Below are 23,810 nucleotides of genomic sequence, written 5' to 3'. Positions count from 1 at the left end.
ATATGCATTAGGCACTGATCAGTGTTAAGAAAATACTTGATAAAGGGATATACACACAAGATTAACAACATTACATTTGGGCTCATATACGAAAGCATCTCATAAATGTTGCTATTGCATTGTGTCACAGTGTGGTATGATATAATGTTTATGTTCTAACTTCCCACATAATGAGCTCCAAATCTCAGAAATAACTTCAGGAAGAATTGACAAATGCACACCAGCGGTTTCTCCAGAGCCATGTAAAGACCCACTGGTGAGTCACCAGGGCTACTATTGAATCCTACCAACATCTAACAGTAAACCTGTGACGAATGTCTGGGAATAAGTTGCTGGAATCATTCATTGTTGCCTGAATGTGACTTATGGGAAAGAGAAATGTGTGCATCAGAACAGGAAATGATGATGAGGTTAACAAATATAATCAATGTATTCAACATTTGGAAATATTTTGAAATGTCAAGAAATAAATGTCGATGCTCTATAGTAGAAGTATTCCTGTCATGGTACATGGGTACATAAATGGTGGATCAAAGTACTCCGCTATAGAGAATGAAATGGATGGTCACACATCATTCTCCAAACAACAACTCTCACCTCAACCATGCTTTTAATCAGAAGTGTAGGATGAAGCTGTATACTGCAAACTCCAACAAACATCAATGTGACAATGACCTACTAAACTGTTTTAACAATGTTGGTCAGAGGAAAAATCTCAATTCTATGTATTTTCATTAGGACGGAATCATCTTCAAATAATTCAATTTTAGTTGGTTGCGATTCATACCTCCTTTTAAAAGTCAAAAGCAAAGTTTGTCGATGAAGTGCCAACCTAGTGAAACTATTAAACAGGATTACTTGTACCATAAAGCATCAACAGCAAGCAATTGACAGGGCTAAGCAATCCCACAACTAACAGATCAGATCTAAACTCTGCAGTCCTGCCATATCTAGGCATGAATCAACAATTAATAAAACTCACCGAAGGAGGTGGCTCCACAGATATCCCCATCCTCAGTGATAGAAGATCCCCAATGCATCAGTACAAAAGACAAGGCTGAAGCATTCACACCAATCTTCAGCTAAAAAAGTGCCGAGTGGATGTTCCATTTCGGCCTCTTCCAGTGGTCTCAGCATTACAGATAACAATATTCAGCCAATTCAATGCATGTGATATTAGGAAGCAGTTGAAGTCACTGGAAGGGCGAAAGGGTTTGACAACATTCCAGCAATAGTACAGAAACTTGTGATCTAGAACTTGCTGCTCCCCTAGCCAAACTCTTCCATTACAGTTACAACACTGGTATTTCCCCTACAATGTGGAAAGTTGCCCAAGTATGTGCTATACATAAAACACAGGACGATCCAACCTGGCCTATTACTGCTCCATCAGTTCTACTATTGATCATCAGTAAAGTGACAGAAAGTATCAACAGCGCTATCAAACAGTACCTGCTCACAATGACCTTCTCAGTGACATTCAGTTTGTTCTTCACCAGGGCCACTCAGTTCATTACAGCCTTGGTTCAAGCATGGATAAAAGAGCTGATTTCCAGAGGTGAAGTGAGGGTGACAGCCCTTCACATCAAGGCTGCTTTCAACTGAGTGTGGCATCAGGCAGCCCTAGCAAAACTGGAATCAATGGGTATCTGGCAAATTCTCTGCTAATTGGAGTCACACACTGGCACATGGGAAGATGGTTGTGATTGTTGGAGGTCAATCATCCAAGATCCAGGACATTGCTGCAGGAGTCCCTCAGGATACTGTCGTTGACCCAATCATCTTCAGCTGTTTCAATGACCTTTCCTCCATCATAAGGTCAGAAGTTGGGATGTTTGCCAATGATTGCACAACGTTCAACACCATTCATAACTCCTCAGATACTGAAGCACTCCATCTTCAAATGCAACATGATCTGACCAATCTCCATGCTTGAGGCGACAAACAGCAGATAACATTCACGCCACACAAATGCCAGGCAATGACCATCTCTAATAAGAGACAATCTAATCACCTTCCCTTGACATTCAATAGTGTTTCCATCAAATCTACCACTATCAACATCCTTGGGGTTACCATTGGCCAGAAACTCAACTGGACTTGTCACATAAACAGTGACTACAACAGCAGGTCAGAAGCTAGGAATACTGTGGCAAGTAACTCACCTCCAGACTACCCAAAGCATGTCCATCATCTACACAGCACAAATCAGGAGTGTGATGGAATACTCCTCACTTGCCTATATATGTGCAGCTCCAACAGTCACGAAGCTTGACACCATCCTGAACAAAGCAGCCACTTGAAGGCATCACATCAACAAACAAACCCACAATCCCCACCACCAATGCTCAGTAGCAGCAATGTATATTCACTCAAGATGCACTGCAGAAATTCATCAAAGATGCTCAGACAGCACATTCCATACATATGCCCATTTCCAGCATGAGGGACAAGGGCAACAGATACATGGGAACACCATTTGCAAGTCCCCCTTCAAACTAATTACCAACGCGACCTGGAAATATCTCTCTGTTCCCTCAGTGTTCATGTCAAAATTCTGGAATTCCCTCCTTAATGGCATTGTGGGTCTATTTTCACCAAATGGATTGCAGTGGTTCAAGAAGGCAGCTCATCACCTTCTCAAAGGCAACCACGGATGGGCAATAAAACGCTGGGCAGCAAGCGATGTTCATGTCCCATGAGTAAATAAAAAAAAGTTACAACTAGAAGCATAGTAAATGCTTTCAGTTGTGCGCAGGTGATGCATATTAGCTGGAGATTCACCCTGCCTCTATAAATAGAAAGTGAAACCGTGTTCGAGTTCGGGGGTGCTTGCTTCTGATGCATAAATCTGTAGATGCTTGTAAAGTGCATAAAGATCGGCTCCAGTTCTATCCTACTTCATTTGCTTTCTGGGCTGTAGCTACCTTGTCCCCTTATATTGACTGAGCAAAGCATTTTGCTGATTCAACATACACACAGGGAGTGGCACTTTCCAGAGAACTTACACTGTTATTAAACATATAACTAATTTGCAGTAACCCAAGAACTGTTTCTGTATTCAGGATTGTCTGTATTCAGGGAAGATCACTTCCCTGGACACTTCCACCGTTAACAGTACGTAGCATGTGGGAGTTAACCAGGCGTCACTCTCTGACCTTTACCTGCTGCCGAGGACTTTTACAATGCAATCACTGTACTTCCGTGTCAGGCGTTCCAACATACACGTCTCGTTTGAGGGGGGGGGGTTACTTCCTTTTATATCTTTGCTCTTTAAACCGAAGTTCGCAAGAAGTCAGAGAAATGTCGAAGGCTGACAGCGTACTGATTATACAGCCACACAAAACTTCTTAAAACACGCTGGCTGCACTGTTCAGAGTGGCTGCTGGGAAGCCAGGTACGGTGTCGCCTGTTCATGTTGCAATACCAGGGTATTTATTCACAGAAGATAAAGCCCAGTAACGGAGCTGGGACAGGGTGATCGCCCTGAACCACCTCCGTGGAGGCGGAATCGGGTAGAAACGGACGCGTTTGGGGATAATGAGCAAACGACGAGTCAGCAAAGTGTGAGAAAACAAAATAAATGAAAGCGAGACAGGATGAACGGCAAAGTCAGGGCAGCCTTTGCTCGGCCGACTACCCAATACCGCAGAAAAGGGGGGAGGAAGAGGAGAGGGAGACCAGGAATCATCTGGTTTCAATCACATCCGAATCAGATTTCTACATGGCGCGGACACGGGTTACCCCCCTTTCACTGAGGACTTATTAGAGATCTCACAAGAGTAGAAGATGAACTAGAGCTCTCACGCAAAAAGCTGACTGCCTTTTGAATGAACGGTGTGACAATGGACCCTCGGGTGTCCATCTACCGGTCCGAAGACAACACGCAGCAACAAGAGAAAGATAGTGCCACTCATCTCTCCGTGCAAAGACCGAGAGAATCCCAAACTCCACCTCACACACTCCAGATAAATCAGAGAGCTGCTCTTTCTCCAGCATTCTGTGCTTCTGACTTACGGCAGTATTTCTGAATTGGTGAAGTTACTCGTTTGCCTTTGTTTTGGGTCAAGGGGACCGCTTTGTTTTAAGGAACATCTATCTTTGCAGCCGGGTCCGCTGGCTTGTCCCAGTGCATACGTTAATTTCGGCGGGACATTATAAGACATTCTCCGGTGAATGTTCGCCTTGAACACGCGGCTTCACCGTCCCCATTCAGTTTCATCGCCGAGATCCCAAAACCCCACTACATTTTCAAAAGTTCCTGCTCGGGTTTCCCCCTCTCGAACCCGGCTTTCTTTGTATTGAGAGAAAGAAAAAGCACGTTACCTTGTGTTGTGAAGCCGTGTGTAACCCCGAACACTTCTCTATCTTTTGTGGACACGCTGTAAGAGGACAAAGGCTAGCGTTGCTCCCGCTGCTCAGCCCTCTCCCTGTCTAACTAACCCCAGACCCAGTAAAGCCTGCTCCTCTCTCTCTCTCTCTCTCCGTGTGTGTCAGTCCCAGCCTCGGGCGGGGTGTGTCTCTCTCAGCCTCCATGCTAATCACCTTCTGCTGTTGCTCTCTCCGCCTCCTGCTCCAGCACCATGCTCCAGGTGAGGGCAGCCTACTATAGTTGGGGGCAAAGAGAGACAGAGACAAAGGGGGCTACAGAGTGAAAAAGGAGCAGGGTGTCACTGGTGAAGATATAATCGGGACCTGAGGTTCGAGAGATCCACAATCCCACGCTGCCAATATAAGTGGCAGAAATCCCTTTTGGATTTATAACGGCATTTATGCTTTTGCCACTGCAGAAGAAACACCAGACCTGGGATTTCCCTCACTATTTTCCATGTAGGTCAATTCTCAGAGTTCGCGTCGGCTGTGACTAAGATGCACACAAAACAACCTCAGTGTGGATTGACAGGGAATGCTGCGCTGTCAGAGGTGCAGTCCTCGGGAGGACCCTGTTGTGGCCGAGGTATTGCAGATGGCCGGTGGAGGACTGCAGCCTGGAGCTGCGCATTGGACTGTGTAATGTCCGACTGTGGGAATTGAGCGGGAAGTTGAATTTTCTGATCGGCTATGTTCCTGCATTTGGGAACTCTCGGAAAGAATCCATTAAAGGCAAAGAATGCAGAGGGTTCCAACCCAGAGACGCTAATATTACCCAGGAAAAGTTAGAGGATTCAAACTCCTGAGTAATTATTCAACTGAATGCTTAACTCACTGTGCAACCTCCCCCCCCCCCCCCCCCCCCAACTATGCCATTCCCAGCTCCTTACAACTCCCCAGCCTTATCTCCCCAACCCCATTCTGCTGAACACACCCCTTGCCTCCAAACTATAGCATTGCCCAGTTGCTGGATTCAACAACTCTGCCACGCCCATACAAGGCTACCATTCCAGTGCGCTCCCCCCTCGTCACTATCTACTCCTAGCACTCTACTTACCTGGTATCCTAACCTCTCAGCCAAGTGACACCCAAACCCACATTTACCTTTTCAGAGGAGCTGTCAAGGTGGGGCTGTTCTGTTGGGCATTTCAATAATTGAGCCCAGCACATTGACTGCTCCAAATGATAATGTGGTTTCTATGAAGATTTTTTTTATTGTTGGATTCATTGATACTTCCTGTAAGAGAAATCCTATGTCCAAAACTCTCCAGTGCAGAAACCATCAAAGGTTCTTCGGGTAAATTTTAATGCGAGCAGGGATGGAAATAGGGTTTTTCCAACTATGATCAGAATATCTAACCCATTGATCTGACACCCCTTCTTCTCTCTGATTCCACCGTATTGTACCGAAGAGGAGTAGGAATTTTATCCCTGGTGTCCTGGTCAAAATTGATTGCACATTTACCATCTTTGAACAAATCGTCTGGCCGTTATTGACAAAGCTACTTGTGAGATCTTGCTGTGCACAAATTTCCTGTGCTATTCTTCTATTGCAACACCAGTGGCTACAGTTTTCAAATATGCATGTTTAGTTTTAAAGCACTTTGCTGAATAGCATTATATAAGCTTGTCTTTTTCTATATTTAAACATATGTACATTCACCAGCACATTGGACATCATTTTTTAGGTCAATCTTTCCCTTTTGTCTCCTTTCTTCCAGAGAAGTTTCTGAAATACGAGGTGCTTTCCAATATTTTATCTATTTCTGAGTCTCCACAGTAAATGTCAGTAGGCGATTTACTCCTGAAGTACATCACAACTCACTCTGAACTTGACAATGCAGGAAAATGAAGCTGCATTCATGAAGCTGCATGAAAATTCTCTTTTTCCATCTACTAACTGGAGGAAGGTCAGTTGTCACATCAGTATCATCAACCTGGCTGGGATTTGCAAACAAAAGAGAGAAAGAGACCAATTGGTTCACTGGGCTAAAGGAATATTAGGGAGCTGCAAAATCATTCAGTGTCCAAAAGCAATATTTGTAAGAAACTCCTTTGGCCTCCAATTAAGTTATCTGATTTTCACATAGATGTAGCCCGCAATTTTTTGGTACTGCATTATTCAAGTTCTGATTGTGAAATCCTACTGCTTCATAATATTTGAAGGAAAATATATAGAAAGTTCTGAGATGTAATCTGCAGCTGTAGAACATTGAATTGTTTAAACTGGTACACTTCAAATTTTAATTAATAAGATACTCTTGGAAATACAGAACGTAAATCACAGAAGAGGCATTTTACACATTAAGCCTGTGCTTGTCATTCAAGAACTATCTAAGTTAATTCCACCTACAACAGTCGGACTGTAATCCTGTAGGTTGCACATGGCACCTCAATTGTCCAAACATCTTATTAAACACAAGGAGAATTTCTGTCTCTAGCACCCTTGCAGGTGGTGAGTTCAATACTTCCTGGGTGAAAAAAAACTTCTCAACTATAATTCTTTCACCGATTACTTTATCAATTACAATCTAACATCCCCCCCCCCCCCCCCACACACACACACACACACACACTCAAGCTTGACCACTCTGCTAAGTCTGCAGATCTTTCTTATACATTCTATTGAAATCCCAATGTAATTGTATACACTTCAACTAAATCTTTCTTCAGCCTTCTCTCACCCAGAGAAAAAGCCCAGCCTATCCAAATTTTCCTTGTTATCAAAATCCTCTGTTCCTAGTAACAGTCTTATCATTCTCCCCATACCATTTCTGACAGTGTCATACCTTTCCTGTAACATGGTGGACAGTACTATAGCCCATATGTAGCTGCAGCCTAATCAGTATTTTAAGAAGTTATCATTTTTTTTGTTCACGCTTGGGAATCGCTGGGCGGGCCAGCGTTTATCAGCATCCCTAACTACCCTTGAAAAGGAGGTAGCAGTTCCTTCTTGAACCTCTGCAGTCCATGCGTTTTAGGGAGAAGAAAATTCCCTAAATGCTCTTTTACCCCAGGCCTCAGGCAATAAAAGGAAGAATCCTGCATACCTGCTGAACTATTTTATATACCTCTCCTATTACCTTCAAAGATCTGTAGACACAAACTCCCAAAATCTCCCTATTCTTTTACATTTCTCAGAATCTTCCCATTTATTGCACACTTCCCTTTTCTTATCCAAAAGTATGATCTCACACTTCTCTGAATTGAACTCCATTTGATGCTTTCTGACCATGTGTTAAGTGCTTTGGTATCTTCATGAAATTTATAGCCATCCTCCTCACTAACAACCATGTGGCTAATCTTCAAACCTCTTAATCATACCCTCTACAGTTAAGTCTAAATTGTTGATACCTACCATAAATCACAAAGGACTTAAAAATGAAGTCTCATAACACCATTGAAACAGCATTCCAGGGACAAAACATCCACTGATCATAAACCTCTACTTTCAACCACTAAGCTAATTTTGGATGCATTTACTTTTGAATGTGATGTTTGAGAAGATTAGTAGCTCGGGTTAAGCTTCTGGATTTAAGTGTGCTTGCTGAGCTGACAGGTTCATTTTCAGACGTTTCGTCATCATGTTAGGCAACATCATCAGTAAGCCTCCGGTTAAGTGCTGGTGTTCTGAACTACCTTCTATTTATCTGTCTTGGTCTCCTAAGGTGGGTGATATCATTTCTGGTTCTTTTTCTCAGAGGTTGGTAAATGGGGTCCAAATCAATGTGTTTATTGATGGAGCTCTGGTTTGAATGCCAGTGATGAACCTAAAGGGCCCTGTACCAACAACCAGCAAAATGAATGTCGTTTACAAAATACCCTGCAAGGACTGTAACAAACACCACGTCGGACAGACAGGCAGAAAACTAGCCACCAAGATACATGTACCCCAACTATCCACCAAAAGACATGGCCCTCTATCACTAGTATCCTTACACACAGATGAAGAAGACTACTTCTACTGGGACAATTCTATCCAAGGACAGGAATTCCTAGAGGCCTGGTATTCAAACTCCATCAATAAATACATTGATTTGGACCCCATTTACCAACCTCTAAGAAAAAGAACTGGAAATGATAGCACCCACCCTAACAGACCAAGACACACAAATAGAAAGTGGGACAGAACCCAGTGCTTCATCGGAGGCTCACTAATGACGTTACCTAGCATGGTGACAAAACATCTGAAAACATACCTGCCAGCTCAGCGAGCAAACTTACAACCTGAATTTTCTCTTGGACCCCATGAATTCTTAATTCAATGACCAGTCTGTCCTGTTCCTTTTTGTCAAAAGCCATGCTAAAATACATGTAATCTGCACAAAATGTGCTGCCTTCATCAAACTTCAATCTCAGATCCACAAAACAACAAGTAGGTTGATTAGATATAACCTTCACTTCACATATCCGCACTGACCATTCTCTATAAATGATGTTTTAAATAATCTCTCAGAATTATTTCCAATAATTTGCCCACCATTGACTTTGGCTGTCAGGCCTGTAATTATTCTCTCTAAACTTTGCTCCTTATAAAATAATGTGAATTATCCTCTAGTCCTCTTGGGACCATACCTGTAGCTGCAGAAGATTGAAAAATGTTGGTTCAAGCCTTATTATTTCTACGTTTGCTTCCCTTAACAGTCTATGAAACATCTCATTCTGTCCTCTTGATTTATCACATTTAAAAATGCTAAACGCTTTAATGTTATTTCCCTCACTATATGTGTTCCAATCAATTTTCATATTCTCCTTCCTTAATTACAATGCCTTAGTCATCCCAGTCTTTTGTGAAAATAGACACATAGTATTCATTTATAAAGAAATGCCCATATTTTGCACCTCCACAAACAAGTTGCCTTTGTGTTCTCTTCTTGGCCCCATTTAAGTTTTGTGCTGTTTCTGTAATGCTGAAACATATTTGGGTATTCCTTGATTTTACAACCAATATATTCACATGCCTAGCTTTGCTTTCTTAAATTCTTTTTTTTAAATATCGCCTCTGTACTTTCTAACTCTTTACTAAGTAATATGGTGCAGATACTATTCAGTGGTTTATAGAATTTGAAGCTATCATATATACAAACCAGACCACTTGTTCAGTAAATGTGCAGATCAGCAGAATCCATTCCATTAGCTGTGCTGACCTTATGTTTTGAATTGTGCCTTTGTTATTCAGCATGGTGCTCATTAAAACTGAAATTGGCCCATTGCAATGAAAATGCTGGAGGTTTACCAGATTTGACCTCAGTTAGCAATGTGTCTCAGCAATGCCACATGCGCACAGAGAAATTATCAATGACACTCACCTCAATGAATGGTGCAAGTAAATACATTTCACTTAAAGCAAACATGCAAAGTCTATTTACTCTTGGAAATAACTGAAAAACAGAACAACTTAATATTTTCTTAAAGCTTTCAGGCAAGATCATCATGTAATCCTGAGGTGGATGAATCATTGAGCTGGATTTTCCCAGGAGTAGCAATCACACAGTTCAATTGTCTCTCATTTCCACTTTCTTCTGTTAAGGCATTTTGATCATGTCTTCTTCAGAAGTGTGAGGCATACCTGAAATCCAACTGATCCCTTGTAGTGCAGGATAGTTAGTAGAAATCAAACGGAGTCTACTTTTTTTCACAGCAATAGTTGTCATAATCTGCGATTTAAATGTCCAGCAGTTCAGACAGCCAGTGTTAAGCTGCTGTGGAAGGATAACTATGTAAGATGTGTACGGTATTACAGTGCTAGGTCAGTAGAGTGCCAAGTGGGAGTCAGCTGAGTATGTTGCCAAGTAAGTGAAAGAGTGTTTAAAGTAAAGACAATTGGATCCAGCAGGGAAAAAGCACGTGGCTGCACCGCTAGGGTGGGAGTCAGATCCTGGGTTTTGTGTGTATGTGTGGGTGGGTTGGTGGGTGGGGGGAGGGGAGTGCGGGGGAGGTTGCAGAGTGGTTTTGGATTCCTGTTGGGAGAGTGGGGGTCAGTTACGGTATCAAGCTCCTGGGGAAGGGGGAGTGGTTAGATCTTGGAAGAGGGAGAGTGGGATGGGTTGGGGGGTGGGGGTGGGGGAGGCGGTGTTGTGTGGTAGAATGGCGTTTAATTTCAGTTCCCGGAGGAGAGAGGTGTCAGATCAGGGTCTGGGGTGACAGAAGGGTGTTAAGCATTCTTGGAGAGATACAGTAGGGGATGAATAGCTACTTGGAATGGGAGGGTGGTGCAGTGCAATCATTAAGCAGGAATTAGACTACATTTTTAATCTTCTGCAAACTATTAACTTACCATCAACAAAACCCACTGAATTCTTTGTTTTCGATGTGTATTATCGGAAGGATCCAAGTGCAGGGGAATTGTTCATCAAAATTTCATATTTCCTGGGCAAACCCCTGGAAAACTGATATATTGGGAATGCCGCAGGTCCTAGTGTGCAACTCCCATCAAAGCTGCAGAAACAATTACTTGGCCATTGGAACATCTAGGCATCATTTATAATTAAGAGGCTGCATTTGCAAGTACCCATCAATATCAGCATCTCCCTAGCAGCAGATTTAATGCAAATCATATATTACAATATGTCCTAAATATATATGATGTAATTTCAGTTGGAAAAGTGACACCACAAACTGCTCAGGTGATAGATAATTAGCCATAAACCACAAAGGAATGCCAGCATCTCTCTCCATTAGAGAAAGATAATGAGGAGTGCTTGATATAAGTATGTGAGTGTAGTGTTAGGATGCTAGGACAATAGGGTGCCCTGAAGATAGGGAGCCAGGGAACTGATGGAGAATGGAGTGTAGTCTGCAGTGGACAGGGGAAAATCGGGTCCAGCTGGGAGAGGAGTGTATCAAATCCGCTTTACATCCAGTGAGGGGTAAGGCAGAGAGATAAGCCACTATGAACTCCCACATAAGGCCTGTGAATTGAACTGATGCTGTTGATATTATTCTGTACCACACTCTAGCTGTCTAGCCACCAGAGTTAACTGACCCCTTGTAAATTGTTCAGGTACTTGGAATATAGAGTCATAGAATCGTAGAGATGTACAGCATGGAAACAGAACCTTTGGCCGATCAGATATCCCAACCCAATCTAGTCCCACCTGCCAGCACCCACCCTCCCAAACCCTTCCTATTCATATACCCATCCAAATGCCTCTTAAATTTGCAATTGTACTAGCCTCCACCACTTCCTCTGGCAGCTCATTCCATACACATATCACCCTCTTGTGAAAAAGTTGCCTCTTAGGTCTCTTTTATATTTTTCCCCTCTCACCCTAAACCTATGTCCTCTAGTTCTGGACACCCCGACCCCAGGGAAAAGACTTTGTCTATCTACCCTATCCATGCCCCTCATAATTTTGTAAACCTCTATAAGGTCACCCCTCAGCCTCCAATACTCCAGGGAAAACAGCTCCAGCCTGTTCAGCCTCTCCCTATAGCTCAAATCCTCCAATCCTGGCAACAATCTTTGTAAATCTTTTCTGAACCCTTTCAAGTTTCACAACATCTTTCTGATAGGAAGGAGACCAGATTTGCACGCAATATTCCGACAGTGACCCAACTAATGTCCTGTACAGCTGCATCATGACCTCCCAGCTCCTGTTCTCAATACTCTGACCAATAAAGGAAAGCATACCAAACAGCTCCTTCACTATCCTATCTACCTGACTCCACTTTCAAGGAGCTATGAACCTGCATTCCATGGTCTCTTTGTCCAGCAACACTCCCTAGGACCTTACCATTAAGTGCATACGTCCTGCTAAGATTTGCTTTCCCAAAATACAGCACCTCGCATTTATCAAAATTAAACTCCATCTGCCACTTCTCTGCCCATTGGCCCATCTGGTCAAGATCCTGTTGTAATCTGAGGTAACCCTCTTCGCTGTCCTCTACACCTCCAATTTTGGTGTCATCTGCAAACTTACTAACTGTACCTCTTATGCTCTCATCCAAATCATTCATCTAAATGACGAAAAGTAGAGGACCCAGCACCGATCCTTGTGGCACTCCACTGGTCACAGGCCTCCAGTCTGAGAAACAACCCTCCACCACCACCCTCTGTCTTCTACCTTTGAGCCAGTTCTGTAACCAAATGGCTAGTTCTCCCTGTATTCCATGAGATCTAACCTTGCTAATCAGCCTTCCATGGAGAACCTTGTCGATCGCCTTACTGAAGTCCATATAGATCACATCTACTGCTCTGCCCTCACCAATCCTCTTTGTTCTTTCTTCAAAAAACTCAAGTTTGTGAGACATGATTTCCTACACAAAGCCATGTTGACTATCCCTACTCAGTCCTTGCCTTTCCAAATACATGTACATCCTGTCCCTCAGGATTCCCTTCAACAACTTGCCCACCACTGATGACAGGCTCACTGGTCTATAGTTCCCTGGCTTGTCCTTATAACCCTTCTTAAACAGTGGCACCATAATAAATCTTTTGGAATATTAGGTGGTGTATGGGTAAGGCTAGAACTGATACAGTCACTTTTGGACTCTTATTAAATGTGTGTGCTCTGAAAAATACCTCCCCAGCAAATGATGTATTAATTGAAACAAATTGAACATACTTTAAATGTTATTGGTGATAACTGACAGCTTCAGAATCAGCGAACAGTGTGTCAGAATCTCTGACATCCTGTGTCTATCTGTCAGTCAGGGCTCCCTGGCTGGATCAGATTAACAGCCCTAATCAGAGAAATCATATTCTATGCAGTCCAGCTGGCTCATTACAATTGTATTCTGTAATACACTGAATATATTTTTAAAAATAACGTTTTAATCAAATTTGGGTGGATTTTAAATCATGTGCATATCTGATTTTTAAAAAGTAAAGTATTTCCTCAATTAGATGAGAATATGGTATGAATGCAACTTCTGAGACAGTTTCATGATTAAGATGGTAACTCATTCGTCCCACTTGAGGACACAAGACAGAGGGGAAAATGTTGGGAACATATCGTAATTCTATCAGTGTCTGGAAAGAGAACAGGTTGTGATTTTGGGAGAGGCCTTTCAACAAAACAAATCAGCAATTGTCATGTGGATACAGGGGAGACAGGCCTAGCTCCATTATAATGCTCCCTCACAATTGTACTGCTTATCAGCATTCATGCTTGAGTTCTGGTCACAATGCCAAGAAGGTGTGTACTACCTGTGTTAAATATACCTTAAGAAAAAGGAAGGTCTACAAGTGAGGAAAAGATATTTAGCACCAAACTTAGCATTAAGAAAATAGTACTCCTGATAATTTGAACATTTTTTCTGAGGTTATGTTTGGTTTTGTGCTAAACTATGCATACCTCATCCCCAATGGAACAAGTGTTCAAATAATGCAGCATTAGATAATCCTCAGAATGTTTAGATTCCTTTTGGTTTGTCGAGAAGATTTCATTACCAAATATGAATAACGTACCAGAGTTCATAACTTAAAATGGAAATATGCTGCATAAACAGTATGTTAGGATATAAGGTTGAATAGCACAAACAATTGCTATCCTCGAATCCTGTTTCTTTCAAGCAACTGATTTGCTATACAAGCTCACAGTGTAATGTCAGGTTTCATGACCGTCGCGATCTTGTTTCATCAGAGTTCACACTGTATGGATTCCACCTCTTTTATTCACTCTTCTATTGAGAGATAAACAGATTTATTTTAAGCACATTTCCAAAACCTATTTACCATGATTACTCGCATCTTCTAGAAAGTTCAATTCAAGAAATAAAACATGTGAAATCTCATTGCCTGTACCATTTACTAGATACTATAATGCAATAAGAAATGCAAGACACTGTAATATGGCACATGTGCAACATGTTCTAAAAAGAACAAAGTAATTTTAATTTCTGTCGTTAATATTAAACTTTTAATGTGTGAAGTTAGATTATCTTCAGCACACTGCGATATAAATGAATCACACGCGTGCCGTGAGATGAGGGAGAAATAGAGACTGGTAAAGTCTTATTCTGGAGTATATGCGCCATCTAGTGAAAGTTATTGGAAATTATTGCTTTTCGAGTTTATTTTTAAATTATGATTGGAAATTAGGTTTTATAAACCAAATGCCGCATTGGAACATTTTGTAAGCAATAAAGTATTTTAGAATTTTTTGATTGCAAATTTCTATTTGTAAAATCCCTTTGCTGTGAACATCCATGATGCCAAAGACTTGCAAGCATGGAGAAAATAAGTGGCACCCCAGCACAATGATGAAGGGCTTATGCTCGAAACGTCGAATTCTCTATTCCTGAGATGCTGCCTAACCTGCTGTGCTTCGACCAGCAACACATTTGCAGCTGGTACATTAAGAGGTCAAGTTAACTTAAAAGTGCATTGTTACTGCATATCATTAAGAAATATTCCACCTGTTAGCACCATCAGCCTTTAGGGTGCAAAAGTATTTCAGGGAGCATTGAATTCTTAAACTTCTGTAGAAAATCTGAATATAAATATTCTGTGAAAATACAAAAGAAACAAATTCCAAGTATGAAGGCTGCATGATGATAAAATAATGGCATCATTATTACAGTGTAAATTGGACAACAAATTTCAGCAATTGCATACAAGCAATTAAATGTAACAATTAGGAAGTTTTTGTTTGCCTTGCCTATTCACGTGTCTAAGTCAACAAGATTCTGGGTTTCTCCAGGGCTTGAGAACAAATATCCACACACACATTTCAGAGCAGAATTGAGGAAAGTTGCACTGTCAGAGCTGCCATCTTTCAGGTAAGATTTTATACTGAATCCGCCTCCCTGGATGAAAACAGAGATCCCATGACATTGTTCTGTAGGACAGTAGGGGAGTTATCACCAGAGGGAGAGAATTTCTGGATGCAGAAAGGCTATGCCCCCCTCGCTTCCCCCCCCCTTCCCCTCTCTCTTCCCCCCCTCTCTTCCTATCATAATTTATTCCTCAATCAACATCATAAAATGAAAGAGATTGTATGTCATTACCATGCTATTAAGTGGAGGTTTGCTGTGCTCAATATGACTACTATATTTCCTATTTTATAGTCAGTACCCTTCAAAAATAATTATTTAGCTGTAAAACTCTTTCAACCATCTGGCTGTTCTGAAAAATGCTATATCATTGCCAGTACCTCAAGAGACTGGCCTTTGAACCATAAGGAACACACAAACTTGCAATATTTGGAGATGCCAGTGTTGGACTGGGGTGTACACAACACCAGGTTGTAGTCCAACAGGTTTAATTGGAAGCACTAGCTTTCGGAGTACCGCTCCTTCATCAGGTGGTTGTGGAGTACACAATTCATAGCAAAAGTTTACAGTGTGATGTAACTGAAATTATACATTGAAAAATACGTTGATTGTTTGTTGAGTCTCTCATCTGTTAGAATGACCATGATAGTTTCAGTTCTTTCGTACGTAAATCACAAAACTTTTTTAAAAGTTATATTCTCAGGTTAACTGTAACAATTGGAGTCAGCCAGATAAGATGTTAAGACGTTGAAGGTGTTAGCCCTCTGTGTTCCCGGTCTGTGCTATAATGTTTAGACTGATTCTAATCTAAAAAGTGAGTTAACAGAGTCTTACATGGATTCATGCAGTTTTTGAGCAAAGTACAATGTAACTCTGCAAGTACAAATTCACCCCATAAATGTGTGTGTGTGTGTGTGTGTCAGACCAAGGCGAACTTCAGGACAGGCAGCAGCGAAAACTGGCCATGCAGAGGCTGATAGATAAGTTCCATACCCATAGGGAAGGCCTCAACTGGGACCTAGGGTTCATGTCACACTACACGTGACCACCATTGCACTATATATATATATATATATATACACACACACACACAAAGGCACTCCCATATACACATAGACACACTTATACATCGACACGCACACAGACACTCACACACATTCCTACAGACACACGTACTCCCACACTCACACATGCATCCTCTCACAGACCTTACACTCACACACACACACATATACTCTCTCTCTCATAGACACAAACTTCTAAATTTGCAATACTTATACATTAAGTACCAGTAAACCTTTCAGAAATAATCAAGACTGTCCAATCTGTGTCTTCATTTCTGCCAAGCAATATCTCTGGCCCTGATAACAAAGTAAGACCAAAGTCTCATTCCTTTAGGTTTTAATTATTGTGCGAGATCTTACAAATAAACACAATCAATAATTTGCTTTGCTTTCTTTTTCTGTCCCTCGTTTCTCTCCCTTAATTCCATCTTCTTTTTCCATTTTCCATCCATCATGCAGCATTGAATCTTGAGACTTAGACTCCACATAACTCATCGATTATTCAGTCTAATTGGTTGAAGAGACTCTTATGACTTGCTCTATTCACAGAGGTGTCAAAGTCCTCTGTTGAGAAGGCCTCATTATGACTGTGTCTCTAATTTCCAAAAGTTCCAATACAAAAGTTTATCCATGGGCAAGTGCACAGTCAGAGTCATAGAGTCACAGACCCTTCAGTCCAAGTTGTCCATGCTGACAAGATATTGTAAATTAATTTAGTCCATTTGTCAGCATTTAGTCAATAACATTCTAAACCCTTCCTATTCATATACCCATCCAGATGCCTTTTAAATGTTGTAATTGTACCAGCCTTCAACACCCACTCTGGCAGCTCATTCCATATATACACCACCCTCTGTGTGGAAAAAGTTCCACCTTAAGTCCCTTTTAAATCTTTCCCTCTCACCCTAAACCTAAGCCCTCTAGTTTTGGACTCCCCTACCCTGGGAAAAATACCTTGTCTATTTATCCCATCTATGCCCCTCATGGTTTTTATAGACCTCTATAAGGTTACCCCTCACCCTCCAATTATTTCCAGCAGTAGGAAAATAAAATGAAATTAGACCCCTTTGCAAAGCGAGCCTAATGCAAAATTGGATGGCAGATATGGGATATTGTAAATATTGTCTGCTCCAGCTTAGAAAAAGTTAGATGCACAGAAGATCATCTCTCTGATTGCCTTCACACTCACTGTGAATACAATCCTTGCTAATGCACTTTATTATCCTTGTTCATAGGATGTTAGTGTCAATGGCAAGGACATCACTAAAATAAACTGTTGGAATCAATCCAGTAGAGAAAACAGGAAGGTTTGATCAGATTGAAAGCTTGTCTCAGTTTGACATTTCTCATCAATAGTGCCATTGACTGTACATTCCCATGTTTTCTATTTCTGCCATCTATCCGAACCAAAAGCAATCATATTCCCACATTATCCAGCTGCTATGTAACCAGAGGCAACAAAACATACAGCTTAATGCCTGGTATCCTAGCAGCAGCCGTGATACCAGCAGTCTGATGTACCAACTATATTTCAGACATCACAGCAAACTAAAGGGTGAAAAATGAGGGCAAACCCACTGACGCCATGTCCCAGGATTATGATATGCAACCTTCACCATGTGAGAATGCAAAGAAAAGTATTTGAGAAACTAATGGTGCTAAAGGCCGATGGATTCCTCGGATCTGATGGATTGTATCCTAGGATTTTAAAGGAAGTAGCTACAGAGTGGATACACTGGCAGCAATCTTCCAAGAATCATTAATATCTGGAAAAAAATCCCAGAGAATTAGAAACCTCCCAATGTAACCAGTGTAACACTTTTATTCAAAAAGAGAGTGAGACAAAAAATAGGTAATTATTGACCAGTTAGCTTAACACAGGAACATAAGAACAGGAATAGGTCATTCAGCCCCTCAAGCCTGTTACACCATTCAGTGAGATCTGTGGCCCAACTCCATTTTCCTGCCTTTGGGTCATGCCCTTTAATACCTTTGCTGAACAAAAAAATTATCTATCTTAGGTTTAAAACTAACAACTGATCTACTTCAGTTTGTGGAAGAGAATTCTAAACCTTTACCACCTTTTGTGTGTAGAAGTGCTCCCTATCATTTCTTCTGAATGGTCTAGCCTTGATTTTTAGGCATCTGATGTTAGAAAAATGTTAGTCTATGATCAAGAATGGAATAGCAGAACATTTAGAAATATATAAATGATCGAACAGAGTCAGCATGGTTTCAGGAAAGGGAAATGATACCTGACATATTTATTAGAATTCTTTCAAGAGGATCAGTACGGTGGCTCAGTCATTCGCATTGCTGCCTCACAGTGTCGGGGACCCAGGATAAATTCCAGCCTCGGTGACTGAGTGGAGTTTGCACATTCTCCCCATGTTTGTATGGGTTTCCTCCGGGTGCTCCGGTTTCCTCCCACAATCCAAAGATATGCAGGTCAGGTGAGTTGGCTATGCTAAATTGCCCATAGTGTTAGGTGCTTTAGTCAGAGGAAAAGGGGTCTGGGTGGGTTACTCCTCGGAGGTCAGTGTGGGCTTGTTGGGCCGAAGTGCCTGTTTCCACACTGTTGAAAATCTAATCTAATCAAAAGTGACAAACAGTAGAGATAAAGGGGAAGTTGTGGACCGTAATACATTTGGATTTCGGAAAGGTGTTCAATATGGTACTTCACATTTGCTCATGGTGTTGGGGTAGTATATTATTACAGTGTGGAAGCAGGTCATTCGGTCTTTTGCATTCACGCTGATTGTCCTAAGAGTATCCAACCCAGACTCTCTCCCCCCACACCCCAACTCTATCCCTGAAACCCTCATGTCCCTGTGGCCTAATCCACCTAACTTGCACATCTTTGGACTGTGGAAGGAAGCCAAAGCACCTGGAGGAAACCGTCGCAGACACAGGGAGAATGTGTGAGCTCCACACAGAGGCTCGCATAAGGGTGAAAATCAAACTTGGGTATCTAGCACTGTGAGGCAGCAGGACTAACCACTGAGGTATCGTGCCACCCAAGGCTATGAAGTGGCGAGAAGATTACCTTCACTAATAGAAGACAGAGATTTGAGTTAAAAGGGGTCTGGGGTCACAATTATTTACAATATATAATGATGACTTAGATGAGGGAAGTGAATGTACTAAAGTCAAGTTTCCATATGGCCCAAAAATAGGTGGGAAGGCAAATGCTGAGGATGACACAAAGAGTCTGCAGAGAGAACAAACAGTTTAAGTGAGGGGGCTAAAACCTGACAGATGGAATATAATGTTGAAATATAATGTGAGGTTATGCACCTTAGCAGGAAGAAGAGAAAAACTGGATATTATTTGGATAGGGAGACACTTCAGAAAGCTGATTGACAGTGAGATTTGGAGGTCCTTGTTTATAAATCACAAAAAGCTGACATCGGAGTTCAGCTGGTAATAGGGAAGGTAAACAGACTGTTGGCCGTCATTTCAAAAGGAATGAAACACAAAACCATGGAAGTTTTGCTAAAACTAAACAAGGTATTAATCAGACCAAACCTTGGGTACTGCAAATAGTTTTGATCCCCTTATTTAAGGAAAGACTGGCATTTGAGTCAGTCAGATTAAGTTCATTAAGTTGACCCCAGGAATAGAGGAATTTTCTTATGAAGAGAACTGGAGTAGGTTGGGCTTGTACACATTGCAGTTTAGAATAATAAAAGCAACCTCATTGAAACATGCAAGATTCTTAGGAGAGTTGACAGGGTAAATGTGGAAAGGTTGCTTCCCTTGTGGAAAAGTCAAGGACAAGAGAGCATTATACAGAAGAAATGTTTGCACATTTAAAACAGACATGAGGAGGAATTTCTTTCCTAGGAGGCGAATGAATCTATAGAATTCTTTATCACAGAGAGTTGTAGAGGTCCAGATAGACTGATTTTAAGTTTAAAGTTACTTAACGATAAGAAGAAGCATAGAGGTTGGTTGAGAGTATTGAACTGGAGGAAGGCTAGCTACCACAGTATTAGGCAGGAACTGGGGAGTATAGATTGGGGTGGTTGTTCTGGAGTAAATACACACCTAGTTTGTGGGAATCTTTTAAAAGCTAGTTGGTTAGAGCTCAGGACCAGCATGTTCCTGTGAAAATTAAGGAAAGGAATAGCAAAATTCAGGAACCTTGGATGACAAAAGAAATTGAGAGTTTAGTCAAAAAAATGAAGGAGGCATAGGTAAGCTTTAGGAAACTGAAGACAGACAAAGTCCTTGAAGAGTACAAAGATAGCAGGAAAGAAATTAAAACAAGGAAATTGGCTGGCTAAAAGGTACCATGAAATGTTTTTTGGTAAAAGGATTAAGAAGAATCCCATGGCAATTTATACATAATTTAAGGAGACTTGTATGAAATCTTTGTATCCTCTTTAATCACAGGAGAGGTCCCAGGGGACTGGAGAATAGCTAAAATTGTTCCTTTGGATAAGAAGGGCAACGGGGATAATTTGGGAAATTACAGGCCGGTCAGCCTTTGGTCAGAAAATTATTGGAGAAGATTCTTAGGAATAGGATTTGCTCACATTTGGAAAATTATGGACTTATTAGCGATAGGCAGCTTGGTTTGATTGGGGAAGGTCATGTCTCACAATCTTGATTGAGTTTTTTGAGGAAGTGATTAATGAGAGCAGGGCAGTAGGTGTTGTCTATATGGACTTTAGCAAAGCCTTTGACAAGCTCCCTTATGACAGGCTGATACAAAAGGTGAGACTACTTGGGATCCACACTGAGTTGGTATGATCAATGCAAAACTGGTTTAGTCATTGAAGACAGAGTAGTGGTAAAAGGGTGTTTTTCTAAAAGGAGATCTGTGACCAGTCATGTTCCGCCAGGATCGACGCTGAGACCCCTGCTATTTGTAATATATATAAATGATATGGAGGGGAATGTAGGTGGCTTGATTAGTAAGTTTGCGGACAGTACGAGACCGGGGGAGCTGCAGGTAATAAGGAACTTTCTCTGAGGCTATAACAATGTATTCTGCTTTCTGTTCTGCTATCCTGATGCATTTTGTATGGTATGATCTGCGTGTGTACCCTCCAAACAGCACTTTTCACTGTATCTTGGTATATGTAAGAACAAACTCAAACGCAAACTCAGAATTGCCAGAAGACACAGCAGGATATAGAGAGGCTGGAGTCTTTGGTGGAGAAATGACAGATGCAATTTAATCCAGACAAATGCGAGGTGACGCATTTTGGAATATCTATGGCATGAAGGAAGTATACATTAAATGAAAGAACCCTTAGAAGCTTTAAAATGAAGCTTTAATATTAGATGTACAGGTCCACAGTTGCCTGAAAATGGCAACACAAGTGACATATGGCATTTTTGACTTCATTGGTTGGGGCATAGAGTATAAAAATTGGCAAGTCATGTTGCAGTTACATAGAACTTTAGTTATGCCGTATTTGGAATATTGTGTGCAGTTCTGGTCACCACACTACCAGAAGAATATGGAGACTTTGAAGAAAGTACAGAAACAGTTTACCAATATATTGCCTGGCTTGGAGGTTATTAGCTTTGAGGAGAGATTGGACAAACGTGGTTGGTAATCATTTGAACATCGAAGGATGAGGGCGACCTGATAGAAGTTCACAAAATTATGAGAAGCATGAATAGAATGGATAGTTAGAGACTTTTTATCAGGGTAGAAATGTCAATTATGCAGGCACATAGGTTCAAGATCAGTGAGGACAAGTTTAAAGGATATGTGAGAGGCAAGTTTTTTTTTAAATGGAGAGTGGAAAGTGCCTGGAATGTGCTGAGAGGGGAAGTGGTGGTGGTGGATACAATAATAATGTTTGAGCGACATCTTGACAGACATATGAATAGCAGGGAATAGGGAGATACAGACTGCATAGAGGCAAAAGGGTTTTAGATTAAAAAGGCGTCATTGGTCAGTGCAGTCTTGATGGACCGAAGGGCTGGTTCTAGTTTGTACTGTCTTTGTTCTTTAATCAGTAAACAAAGCAAGGATTATAGGAATAATGCAAGACAGTAGAATTGAGGATTATCAGATCAGCCATGATCTCACTGAATGGTGGAATAGTTGGACCAAATAACCCACTTAGAGTCAGAGTGTCGTAGAGATGTACAGCACGGAAACAGACCCTTCGGTCCAACCTGTCCATGCCGACCAGATATCCCAACCCAATCTAATCCCACCTGCCAGCACCCGACATATATCCCTCCAAACCCTTCCTATTCATACACCCATTCAGATGCCTTTTAAATGTTGCAATTGTACCACCCTTCACCACTTCCTCTGGCAGCTCATTCCATACACATACCATCCTCTGTGTGAAAAAGTTGCCCCTTAGGTCTCTTTTATATCTTTCCCATCTCATCCTAAACTAATACCCTCTAATTCTGGACTCCCCCACCCAGGGAAAAGACTTTGTCTATTTATTCTATCCATGCCCCTTATGATTTTATAAACCTCTATAAGGTCATCCCTCAGCCTCCGACGCTCCAGAGAAAACAGCCCCAGCCTATTTAACCTCTCACGATAGCTCAAATCCTCCAACACTAGCAACATCCTTCTGAACTCTTTCAAGTTTCACAACATCCTTCCAATAGGAAGGAGACCAGAATTGCGCACAATATTCAAAAAGTTGCCTAACCAATGTCCTGTACAGCTGCAACATGACCTCTCACCTCCTGTACTCAATACTCTGACTAATAAAGGAAAGCATACCAAATGCCTTCTTCATTATGCTATGACTCTACTTTCAAGGAGCTATGAAGCTGCAGTCCAAGGTCTCTTTGTTCAGCAACACTCCCCAGGACCTTACCATTAAGTGTATAAGTCATGCTAAGATTTGCTTTCCCAAAATGCAACCCGTCCATACATCTTATGGCCGAATGGAGAATCAAGCTGCAACAGGAAATGTGATAGTGCATACCTTTGTGACAGAAGTAATTATTCTGGGCCACACTGGAGGAGCACTGCTATACTTGGGCATGTGGTGCTCTGCTGCATGCTACAAAACCTGGCCATCACACATGGATCTTTCCACCAACCAATTCCATGGTTTCAGAAAGAAAGACCAGTAAGGAAATAACAAACTTGAAATTAATGTATTGGTCATACTGGGACTTGGTTTTGAAACATCGGACCATATGTTTCATTCACAAGTTTTGCTGTTTTCTCCTTAAAGAATAGAAACCTGATGATAATTAGGAGCAATAGGAGGCTGTAGACAAGCAGCAGGAGGAAGAAGCAGAAGACAAAGAGAGTCAGCAACCGAGACCATTCACTACTACCCAGTCTGTACATGAAGAACTATCTTGTGTGAGTTAACAGCAAACGTTTATTACATTACTATTCACCAATTGTCCTTAGTCCATCACTGATCATTACAGCTCTTATAAACACAGAGCTATCTTGGCCAAAATACAAAAATAAAAGCCACCACAAAAGAAAATTTGAAAAGCATCCACATAAAGGCCACCTTTGAAGTCATTGGGAGAAGCTTTGGCAGGGCTGGTACAGATGTGGAGCTCAGGAAGCAGAGCTGAGGACAAGGGGTGCACATCAGGCCCAGGTCTCCTGAGGGCTTGCTGTGCTCAGGTTGGGGAATGAGAAAGCAGCTTGCATCAGGAGCTGTGCCAGGCTCTGTGATCATCATCCCT

At 41.5% G+C, this 23,810-nt stretch overlaps 1 protein-coding gene across 4 annotated transcripts in view; it reads right to left on the bottom strand.

Annotated features, from left to right (window-relative positions):
- Nucleotides 1–4,504, bottom strand: part of myo1b (myosin IB) — a 267,061-nt gene extending 262,557 nt beyond the window's left edge. For 3 of the 4 annotated variants that reach the window (XM_060827383.1, XM_060827384.1, XM_060827386.1), the window contains exon 1: nucleotides 4,327–4,504. The gene's annotated coding sequence lies outside the window, so the exon portion shown is untranslated. The remainder of the gene's footprint in view (nucleotides 1–4,326) is intronic. The other variant, XM_060827385.1, reaches the window with a different exon arrangement.
- Nucleotides 4,505–23,810: the final 19,306 nt, after the last annotated feature.

The sequence above is a fragment of the Hemiscyllium ocellatum genome, chromosome 7 (genome assembly GCF_020745735.1).
Source record: "Hemiscyllium ocellatum isolate sHemOce1 chromosome 7, sHemOce1.pat.X.cur, whole genome shotgun sequence".
In the NCBI taxonomy this organism is placed as follows: domain Eukaryota; kingdom Metazoa; phylum Chordata; class Chondrichthyes; order Orectolobiformes; family Hemiscylliidae; genus Hemiscyllium; species Hemiscyllium ocellatum.
The sequence above is the reverse complement of the archived record's forward strand: the minus strand, read 5'-3'. Positions and strand labels throughout refer to the sequence as shown.